The 12,373-nt window shown below is 34.4% G+C and overlaps 1 pseudogene; it reads left to right on the forward strand.

Annotated features, from left to right (window-relative positions):
* The first annotated feature begins 2,713 nt into the window (after positions 1-2,713).
* On the forward strand, positions 2,714-12,362 carry LOC124374299 (annotated as a pseudogene).
* Positions 12,363-12,373: the final 11 nt, after the last annotated feature.

Raw genomic sequence — 12,373 nt, forward strand, 5'->3', positions numbered from 1 at the left:
ATTAAACCTAAAATCCAGGTTCCTTCTACTAACCTCCCTTTGTTATATTTTTGTTTTAATTTTGAAATTTTCACCACCACTCCCAAGATCCCCAAGCTTTTCTTCCTTATTAAACTGTTCATCAAACCATACAAAATAAACGTCTTTGCAAAACAACAGCCAGTCATATATCATACTACTTAATGGGCTGTGTAAATCCAAACTACACTCAAGAATTAAAAACTCAAAGTTTGTCTGATTTCTGGGAAAAAAGTACATAGAAAAAAAACTCACATGTTGCACAGTCCAAACTTTGATTCTTCAAAGAAACTATTCTTCAGTACATTTTTACTAAAATTATGTCCACCATTACCTTTTTTTTTTGCATCGGATATTTGCTCCTCTCACAGTTACATTTGTTTCTTTCCCACAAATTTCACATAATGGGTTTTTTTGGTTCTAGTCCAATATGTTGAAGCCACGAAAAACATGTCATCATCTTTGACTGTCATTTTTAATAATTAAATGTTACTTTTGTAAAATTGAGATATTACACGTGTGTTTATTTGAAACGGTTTACAACTGTTAATATAGATTATTTAAGTTAATTGTTCAAAATAATTAATCAGTATAGATTGATAATATCAATGGTTATGATTAAGTAATATCGTTTGCCAATTTTTAAAAACACCGGGTCCGCTTATCGTACCCTACCCTACCCTAACCTATACCGAGATATTTCTGTTTCATTAACAGCTGAGCTGAATGATTTTTTCTCATAAAGATTTTTTGGTTTTGGGTTACTCGGTAACTAGTAACAGCCCAAGCCATTTTGTGCAAGCAATGTGGCATATATTAGCAATAGAAATATTACTACACTATGCATTGTTGTAGTGTGATATGAATGGGTTTGGATTAGGTTATTGTAAATATGTTTCTAGTAGTACCAGAGTTAAACATGACCTTCACAAGCTTACGTGATCTGAGCTTGAATTTTTGGTAATATCTGGAGGGATGTTTTTCCTTTTTTTTCAGCAGTGCGGGATGGTGCCGAAGGTGCCACTGTGGCATTTCCGATCGGTACTTTCCCCATCTTAAATCACGGCCTAAATCTTACAATATGCTTGGAGGTTGGGCAAATACTGATCAGAAATGTCACTGGCCATCAGTGTGGGTTTCGGTGGCACCACCCTGCTTTTCTTTGACATATAAAACTATTATAGTGTCACTATAATACAATTTGTTCGAAAGTAATTGAAACAAAGTTCAACCATGTGTGTGGTATTTGAGTAATAGCCAGTAGAGACAGAAGATACTGTTATTTGTTAATATCTGTTACAAAAATAATGTGTTATTACGTACCTGTGATCTGTTACCATAGCATGTATGTGTTGACTTATTACGTATCTGTGACCTATTACCATAGTAGCATGTGTGTTGAGTTATTACGTACCTGTGACCTGTTACTATAGTAGCATGTGTGTTGAGTTAATTAACGTACCTGTGACCTGTTACTATAGTAGCATGTGTGTTTGAGTTATTACGTACCTGTGACCTGTTACTATAGTAGCATGTGTGTTGATTTTATTACGTATCTGTGACCTGTTACCATAGTAGCATGTGTGTTGAGTTATTACATACCTGTGACCTGTTACTATAGTAGCATGTGTGTTGAGTTATTACATACCTGTAACCTGTTACCATGGTTGAATGTTAGTATACAAAAATTTAACTAACTTGCTACAATGTAATATAGACTGATAAACTAATAAATTTATAAACAGGTTAATTCAAATTTCACTATACAACACAATATTATTGTGTACTACGAAGTCCTTATCTACTATTTGTTATTAGGCCACATGCGTACGTATTATAAATATAAAAAGTTGAAGATAACCTTGACAAGCACTCACATGACCTGAATTTTATTTTGGGTACTATCTCAAGGAATGTTTTTCCAGAAGGGTGGGATGGCACCGTGGGGGCTACCGAAGGTAGTACTTCTGGCCAGGGCATTTATGATCGGCAATTTTCCATGATCAGATCACGTTAGATGACTTGTAACGGAAATACCGATCATAAATGCCACTGCCAAAAATATGGGTTTCAATGGTGCCTTCTGTGTTACTCTGCACTACTGGGGGAGAAAAAAGAAAAAAATTCCTCGAGATATTACCTCAATTCAAAATCAGATCACTTAAGCACTCATAGATGTTAAAATTATGAAATATAAAATTACTGAAACACGAGAAATGGGGACACATAAATAAATTGCTGCAAGCGACACAACTGCAGCGGAAGCGGTAATCAACCTACTGCTGGCAACTATGAGTATCATCTGTGTTTTTTAAAAATCTAAACTGGCTTGGCGTTATCTGCCTACATCTAACAGCGACCTTGACTAGTACTGCTTGACCGTACAACAATGCAGATACCCAAACAATAATCAAAACTTATGCTACATTGTCATGTTTCCCCGGTAAAAACCATACATCTTTATAATTAATAAGTACGCAGAAGGCTTTCATAGGTGACATAACAGGCCACAGGCTGTATCCCTTGTACAAAAAGCTAGTACAAAATCAGTTAATCTGAGTGAGTCTGATGTTGATAAATTGGATTGTAAACCAAAATTGGTTTATATTTACTCTTGTAGTGGAGCCAGGAAGATAAATCTAGATCTTTACTTTGACTACCTTATTTTCCCCACTTCCACTGCCTCAGTTTTTTTAATTGTTTCAGAGCGATGGCAAGTCTATCAATGACTGATTGCACAGAACCTAGATATGTGGTTGGTGTGGATGTCGGAACAGGTAGTGTGCGAGCAGCTCTGGTGACTATTGACGGAGAGCTTATCAAAATGGCCATTCATCCCATTCAGACGTGGAACTTCAAACCGGGTTTTAACCCACCAATCATCTGACGACATCTGGAATAGCTGCTGCAAAGTCATCAGGGTAATGCAATGCAAAAGTTCCCTCATCTTTTAATATTTAATGTATTAAATACCTGATCTACTTATAACAGCTTGCTCTCACCCTTACTTAGATCATTATATAATTCATTTTATCTATACCTGTAATATTGTATATTATTAATGAAATTGTCACTTATAAAACATATCATAGTACAGTAGGTAGTAAATCCTTTAATGCGTAATAAACCATTATCGTGTTATGATAAGGAATTTTACATACTTTAAACTCTTCTGAATCTTACGATATCTGTTTTAGTATCAAGAGAGTATTTCTACACAATTTAGAAAAATTATTTTTTTCCAAACAGGAATTTACGTGGCTATTTATTACTTTGTGTTCTCTTCATCCTATTTATTGAAATAAAACAAGTAATTTGGTGAGTATAAAAAAAAATGAGATTAACTTTTTAAATATCGGAACATGTTTTATTAATATTTAAAGCCTTAGTTGTCTGAGAGAATGATCGGAATCCTATATAAATCTCAGTCCAACAAGTATACTTTATAGCTTTTATACTTTAGCTGGTAACACAAGAAAAGCTATTGGTATTTTCTCTAGCAAAGGAATGAGATCTTGTACAAACGTTCATCCCTTTTCTTGAATTACAAGAACGTAGAAGTACGCCACACCACTTTACACGTAACGGACTTCACTGAGGTTGAAGTGCAAATTTTCAAATCTGGATTAATTTTTTAATTACAAAAATTTATATTTCTACCAACCATAAAAAAATAAAAAACCTTAGGTTTGATCACAATATTTATTATTATAGTGTTCTCTAGTTTATTGTAAATAAAATTGTACCAAATATAGTCTTTAAAAAATAATTTTTTCTGAGTGCTAATTGTTTTTTTTTTTGTAAGTACTGTAAAGGAACCTCTGAACAGGCTTGCCTTAGAGGCCCTAGATTTTCTTAAATTTCCTTCTTGTGTCAATATTTACCTACTGTAATATGTACATACTGTATATTGTAATAGTTAAGGCTGTTTTCAAGCAAAACTACTAAGTTAAGTAATAAAATAATGGTCAGCCTGACAAGAGAATTATTAAATGTTGAAATAAAAGTGTACATTTTGTTAAATGTTGAAATTTAAGAAAATAAAATTCTTTATTCTTTAGTTAGGTTTACAGTTTATAACAATTTAGAAACATTAAAAAAATTTTATGTGTTTTTGATCACGAAACTCACGCTTCTTGTAGCACTTTCAATTTTTGTGCAAAGAGTCATACATACATAATTATTCTGAAACTAGACTAAATTTGTCACATTTAGGCTATCTTGGAATTTAAAATTTTTATACCGAACTATATTTTCCATGCACACCCCTCCCCCCTTTTTTACATGCAAATAACTAGTATATATTGAAAGTTTTTCAAAAACCATGATGGTTCTTGGGAATCTGATCACACTTTTATAAGTCAGAAACTGTTTTATGATTTGGTATTTATTTACACAGCTAAAATAAATAATACTCCATTTTCAATATGAATGAATTGTTATGTCACCCTTAGGAGGTGGTAGCTGAAGTTCCAGCAGATTCTGTTAAAGGCGTGGGGTTTGATGCTACTTGTTCTCTGGTGGCATTGGACAAGACTGGATCTCCAATCTCTAATCAGCCCTGGTGGTAAAGTATTTTTATGTTGTAAAAATAGCGTAAGAATGTATGTTTTCTCCATTTATTATTATTGTTTTAGGTTTTAGTTCGCACATACTGCATATATATTGAAAACAATTTTGAGTTGCTTGAATGACAAAATTTTAGGATTTAAATCTTTTGGAGCTGACATATGCCTATTGTGTGATGGAGGTGATGAAGTTTGATCATGCCAATTTCAGAGCAAGGTAAACACTACAAGATATATCTGAAATGCTTGGATAACTTGGGCACAGGGGATATTACAGCAAGAGAAAAATGTTAATTTTTAGCTCACTCAGTTTTATTGTTCTTTAAAATGTAATGTTAGACACTTTCTTAGCTTGAGACTTTCCACTGTAAAACATGGTGCATCCCAGTCAAGCATACAGGGATCATATGCTGGTACATCTAGAACTGTTTGGTCCCATTTTATAATACTGGATAAAAGGGTGCAGAATGCTGTCATAGCTGGAGCAGAACTTATTAAGCTATATTTTTACTGGCAATTAAAGTTGCAAGAGAATTTGTGCAGCTGCTGCCACATGATGTGTACAAGAATGTGGAATTTTAATCACTGGAGTATGGCAAGAATTTGCAAAAGCCGCTGTCGCTGGTTGTTGCAGAAATTAACACAGAATCTGTTTATACACAACAATCATATCTCGGCAATGTTTAGAGTCTAAATTTTAATGTTCAATGTTTGCTTTACAATTCTTGGGAACAACAGCTGTCCTACTCTGATCACAAGCACAGGGATCTGTTTAGACTTGATAATTTTACCCTCCGACATTCTTTCCAGTTCTCATAATCGGCTGTCCGGCACGAGTCACAACATCGCTCCATGAGAGCTCTTGTGCCCATTTAGACATAAGTAGGATACAAAAAACTTGTGCATTTTCTTGCCAGAAGCTTTGTATCGCATGTAGCAATTAAGGTCCGTGCCTTTTTGTCTATTCGTGGGAATTTTCTAAAATTCATGTATGTAAAATTTACAGTTTGTTATATTTTGGTTATAATCTGATATTAGTAATTTATTATTAGTAAATCTGTCAAATATGAACTGTTTGTTTGAAACATTGCATTTCTCAGATAACACACAAATATTTCTCTTGGTTAGGAACCACAGCTTGCAAGGCTGCATGGTCTACTAAAGTTAAACTACTGTAGTGTAGTGATGTTGAGCTGGGATTATTTCCAGTGGGAAGGAAATTTATAAATGGGAATATTTCCAGGAAACTTCCTGAAGGCTTTATAAGTTCCCAAAACGAGGGAATTTCTGAAATAACTCATTTAAATTGGTTTTATTTTGTCTTGAAAACAGCTTTCAAACCTCAATAGGTTCTAAATGATCATTAATAAAGCCAAATAACAAAGATTGTTATATGCCATGGCAAAAATTTCAATCATGGAAGAAACTGAAAATCAGTTTGGACATGATGCGATGGAAGATGATGATGATGAAAACTAATTATTAACACATAACAACTAGCCTACACTCATTTACTGAGCACAATTTAATAATAGCCAATAAAGTGTTTTTCTTTTTTTTGGAAGACCTGATCTGAACAAATAGTGAAGATATCAAATAACTAGCATAGGTGCCCACTGACCTATACTTTTAAGAGGAAATCGTAAATTCCCGGAAGGAAACTTATTAATTTTGGGAATATTTCCGGCAATGTATAAATTCCTGGAATTTTTACATCACTAGTATGGATATATAAGTCAATGCTTGTACTCTGTGTTAGAGACACTCATGCAAAGGAAATAATCTGTAACAGGAGAAACTCAACAGAATGTAATACTGTGGATGGACCATCGTGCCGACAAAGAGGCAGAGGCCGTTAACGCTCGCTACGAGACATCCAGTGTTGCAGTCTGTGGGAGGCAAGATATCACTGGAGATGCAAGTGCCGAAACTGATGTGGCTGAAAAAGAATTTACCAGAGACATGGAGGAATGTGGATGCTTTCTACGACCTTCCAGATTTCCTCACGTGGAAATCCACCGGGGCTGAATCGAGGTATGAAATTTAAAGTTAAAAAGTGATAAAGGAAGTACGCAAATCTGTTTATACTGTGGGCATTTTGAATTTGTTAGTAAGTTACCAAAAGAAAAACTCTAGAACTGGATAAAATTAAAAGCCATAAAGTTGAATGCCTTAATTAATCTGTAATGCTGAAAACCTGGCAGAACTATGAATTATGCATTTTTGTGAAAATCTAAGGGAAATAGGCATTTTTTATGTGTTTAACAACATATTTGGTACTAAAATAGTCATATAAAATTATCTCTGTTCTTGATATCAATTTATTAATATTAAAAAGTAAATAAAATTATGTATTGGTAGTTAAGTAATAATGATTAAAGTCTGAAAATAAATAAACTAACACTACCACTTCACAAATAAAGAAATCTGCCCCACTTTATTTGAATTTTTTTAATGTATTGAAATCTAATCATACATCTATAACAGGATTAAAATTATAATAAATATGAAAAAATTTCTTTATTCGAAAAACTAACTTAATATTTCTGTAAAGCCTCACCAGTGAATATATTTGTTTAAAGCTATATAGAAAGGTTTGTCCACAAAGTAAGTTTTTGTTTCTAATTCTATCCGCGGCACCACTGCGATCGCAGTTCCTGATTCAAGGAGAAGAAACAACACAATTTTGAGATTGGCTACTTACAATGATCTTTGTAATGTATGTTTGTAATGATCTTTGTAAATGCTTCTTTATGTCAGTGTTAATGGAAAATGCTGTCACTTGTGAAATCAGATATATGACTTGTTTTCTGAATTCAAAGAAAGCTAAACCAATTGAAATTCTGCAAATCTGCGAAGTTTACGGACAAAATGCTATGAGTGATTGAATAGTTAGAAGATGGATCAAATTGTTCAATGAAGGACGTTATAAAGTGCTCCAATGAAGAACGAAGTGGATGCCTGTCTTTGGTTACTGATAGACTGGTTCACACAATTGAAGAGAAAGTTTACAATTAGTGCAATTTTGCTGAGGAATTTGTACAAATCTCACGATCACTAATTTATAAAATTACTGAAAAACTGAAATTTCAAAACACTTTTGCTCACATTGGGTACCCAAAATTCTTACTGAACAACACAAAAAAACAATGGATGGGCACTGGGCAGTGCACTTCAGTTTTGACATGCTATGATGAGACGGTGATGATTTTCTTTCTCTGATAGTCACAGGGGATGAAACTTGGGTATCTTAAGACACCCTGAAAACTAAATGACAATTGATGGAATGGAGGCTTACTTATAAGGTAAAGGTCAAGTCCAAGTAAATCTTGACACCTTGAACAGTCATGTGCAATCTGTTTTTGAGACAGAAGACATTTTTTGATTGATTTCTTACCACGAGGCCAAACAATCAATGCAGATGTTTACTGCAAGACTCTTAAGAAATTGCACCACGCAATAAAGAAACAAGCACTGAGGATTACTGTCAAAAAGTGTTGATGTTTTTCCACAATAATGGCCGACCTCACCTTGACACTGTGGACAAAAAAACTCCTACAGGAATTAGGCTGGGACGTGTTTGACCATCCTCTGTACAGCCTGGATCTTGCTCCTAGTGACCTTCAATCTCTTCTCTACACCTGAAATCTTTCCTTGGTGGTCAACACCTCAACGATGATGATGAGCAGAAAAAACATCAACCTGGTTGATAAAGACAGGCAGCAACCTTTTATGAAGAAGGCATACAAAAAATTGTGCCACACTATGACATGTGCCATTATGGTGGGGCCTGAGCCAGGTTGTGAGATAGCTCCAACAGCAAAGCTCTTGTAAAAGATTGGGAAAAGAGGATAAGAAACTGTAATTGGAATAGAGCCTCAGGATTAAGACAAATCTAAAATGTTTATCTCTCCTTATGCTAAAGGGTGGGCATCTCTCCTAGATCAGAGTAAGGAGGGTGTAAGAATGATATTAGGTATGTTGACAGGACATGGCCCCCTAAGGAAACATCTTATGAGGGTGGGCTTTAGCCAGACTGACAAATGTAGACTCAGCGGAGAAGAGGAGGAATCAGCGGAGCATATTTGGTTAAATTGTCCTGCCATATCAAAAATTCAGAAAAGATTCCTGGAACATATCTCCTCAGTCCCAAGGACATCAGAGAATAGGAGCCGTCAAATCTGATCGGCTTCTGTAAAAGTCTCAGATTCTGAGGACACAAATATAAGTAAGGGAGGGGCAAAGGTCTTTTTAGGACTAAGTGCGGGGACAAACCGTCTTTGTCCCTCAGGATTAAAAAAGACTACACACAGGATGTGACTACACGCACAAAAGAAAAGTAATTTAAGAATTGTAGATTTTTGTACAATAAATATCTGTTCTGTTTTTGGACACGTTTCTTTATATAACCAAATGGAACTTACTTTGTGGACTAACTTATAGAACCTGATCTCCAACTGTTGTACTGTTGTGACACAGATCACTCTGCTCGGTGGTCTGCAAGTGGACATACGAAGCCAGCGGAGAGGGGACACAAGGCTGGAACAAGCAGTTTCTTCACCCAAGTGGGACTGTCAGATTTTACTGGCGGATGACTGTAGGAAAATAGGTGAACCATTTCTTGCAGGTATTCATAAGCCCATTCCTACCTGTGCTGTGTGTTCCCTTTAGCTGCATGGTGTTTGAGGTATGCGCTATTTCTTCACTGGCTGTCCTTCGCATGGTTAACCCATTGAGGTAAATACACACGCTGGTTGCACAATGCAGCCCGAGACTGATGCGTTTGACCACATATCGTATAATTTTGAATGTTTACTACATGATGTTGAAAATGTCTCATCTAAGTATTTAGATACAACAAACACAAAATATTTTAAATTGTTAAGGGTGGCCGTCTAATTATTCTTTTTATTCTTGGTTTTATTTGTTTTGAAACCATTCTTTATATTGTGTAACAGTCTGTTTACATTGCATGTAATAATGAAACATGATTCTGAAGTTGACAAAGTGTTATATATTTATTCATATAAAGCGTTGAATAATTGGTATAAATAATTCATTAAAGTAATATTTTTCTTTGGTCTTGTTTTATTTTAAATTACTTTTATACATAAGGAAGTATTTTCTTACAACATTTTTAACCCTTTCAGTACCAGACTTTTTTCAGTATTAGTCAGAAGTGCCAATGTTATTTTTATTAGCGGTATTCAAGTGCCAATGTTATTTTTAATTAGCGGTATTCAAGTGCCAATGTTATTTTTATTAGCGGTATTCAAAATTGCCATGCCATTTTTAGCAATTTGTATAAGTTATTATAAAATGTCGTAACTTTGTTATTTAATGGCTAATTTTTTATAATTTTGTTTTGATTTGTACGTAAATGTGTGTATTAACACTGCATTTACTCAAAAAGGTATAAAAATATAAGTACTCACATTCAATTAAACATCAAGCACACTAAAAGAACACTTTAACCTTCAACATATCTACAAAATTGTATCCAATTAATACTTAATTAAAATATGATAAAAAACATGTATTTTTAATGCAAATTGGGATAAAATTCATATAACAATATAATGTATTATATTTTTTCAAAACATCCTGTTTACGTTTGGCATTGAGATTTAAATTTTATAATTTTATCACTAATAGAAAAATGTTACAAGGGTAAAGCTCTAGACTGTACCACATTTAATTGCTGCCGCCCTGCCACCAGGCCTGCAAAGACTGAACTACTACCATAACCGAACTACCTCATTGGGTTAATCAAATGTGTTTGAATCATCTTTTTGTTTTGAAGGAAACAGGATGTTTCCGGACATTTGCCATCGTTCAGTGAAACAAGAAATCAGTAACACTACGTTTCGAGATCTGCAATCTGATCTCTTCTTCAGGTAAAGAACTAACCTAATACCTTGTTTGTACAAACTAAGTTTGTAATTATGTAATAGGTTAGTTCTTTACCTGAAGAAGAGATCAGATTGCAGATCTCGAAAACGTAGTGTTACTGATTTCTTGTTTTCACTGAACAATGGCAAATGTCCGGAAAAATCCTGTTTCCTTCACAATCCTTCCATCGTCAAAAAATAACACTTCAAACTTTTGTTTTTCATTGCACAATTGTGTTTTATGTGGGTTTGTAATTTACACTTTAAGAATTTGGAATTTTTACTTTTGAGGTTCTTTGCCAATAAAAAATAGTACACCATTTATCATCGAAAATGCCATTTTAAAACGTAGATACCAGTTATATAAAAAACAGCAACTCAGCTTCTTTTCTAGAATATGTAGTTCTGCTTACTTGTCCGTTAATTTGTTTTTGAATGGGTAAGGATAACGGTTTTCAGCTTCTAATTATGTGTTTTTTAAGCAGACCTTGCAACGATGGTCCATAAAGTGACTATGGCCAGACATTTTCTAACAGTCCTAGACACTTGTACATTTTGATCCTCCAAAAATCGACCATTTGTGTCTAAAAACATTAGAGGTTCCAACCGATATAGAAAATAGTATGCTGAAATTGGAGCTTAGTTTGTGATAAGATAACACTTGTCATCCACTGTCCACTAATTCTAGTGCTATCGCTTAAGAGCTGGTTTCTAGAAGAAACAAAACCTTTAAAGATTTATCTCTCCGTGGCAACTGGTGTTAAACCTCATGCACTTTTACGGTTTTGTAGTTTTTTTAAAATCTCATAGTTGCTCATGGGAGATGGGAGATACATAACTTATTAATATGCATTATGCATCCAATACTTTTATTAGTTTTGTTGTACAAAAGTACAAAACCATTTTGAGATTTTTCTAAAATAGTCAATAAAAATATCGTAAAAAATGAAATAGAAGCCGCGTTTGGAATGCGTATAATAATGTGTGTAAAAGATACTTGAGGTTTATAACTTAGTTCCCCAATGGGGGAAAAATACTCTAAGGTACTTGATATCTTTTATTTGTTCATAAGACACACACTCTATTGTAACATTAAATTTTGTAATTGGTGAAAATTTTTACGTTTTATCAGCTTAAAACATAAGTAGTAGTTTATACAAAATATACGCAAAGCAAGATCTAATCAACCCATGGTATTTTCGTCAGTCTTAATGGCGTAAGCCGGGAGCAACAAAAGCCTGTGGCGGACTTCGAATCAGACATGGCTGTTGATTAATTAAATCTGCTCATGGTGGTAAAAAAGAGTTGTGTATAAGAATAGTTTGGTAAGCACAAGAATATCAATGTTCTATGATTTAACTACATCAGGAGGGAGTGTGAAATTACAGCCTAGCTGTGAAGTGGGGTTATGAAGCAAGCAGCAAACACCAGCTGGAAACACTTAAAGCACTACTGCTTTGGACCACAGTGTTATGGTACATTGCTGTAGTGTCGAGGCACACCACATGTAAAAATGTAATTTTATAGTAACGATCATAATGTGCCTATTCCTGCTCCCATTGTAGTTTGGCTTGGCCTATATTTTTTACTTCCTGAATACTATTTTTTGTCCCTTTTCTTTAAAAAATGCCGTGTGTAAATAAATATATTCAAAACTGTTGAAAAAGAAAAAAAGAAAAGAAGCGGTAATTCTTCTTGAAAAAAATGTTTTCTTTTATTTTGTTTGAATACCTTGTTGTACAGGTAACATAGTACTAGCACCTGGTACCACCCCTGTGGGCTCTGGTTTGAACAGTCCAGGCAGCCGGAACAAGCTGGGTCTGCGGGGTTGGATACACCTGTTGCTACTTCTAATCATCGATGCCCATGTCTGGAGTGTGGCTGGGTATGATTGGC

The sequence above is a fragment of the Homalodisca vitripennis genome, unplaced genomic scaffold (assembly GCF_021130785.1).
Source record: "Homalodisca vitripennis isolate AUS2020 unplaced genomic scaffold, UT_GWSS_2.1 ScUCBcl_7838;HRSCAF=15678, whole genome shotgun sequence".
In the NCBI taxonomy this organism is placed as follows: domain Eukaryota; kingdom Metazoa; phylum Arthropoda; class Insecta; order Hemiptera; family Cicadellidae; genus Homalodisca; species Homalodisca vitripennis.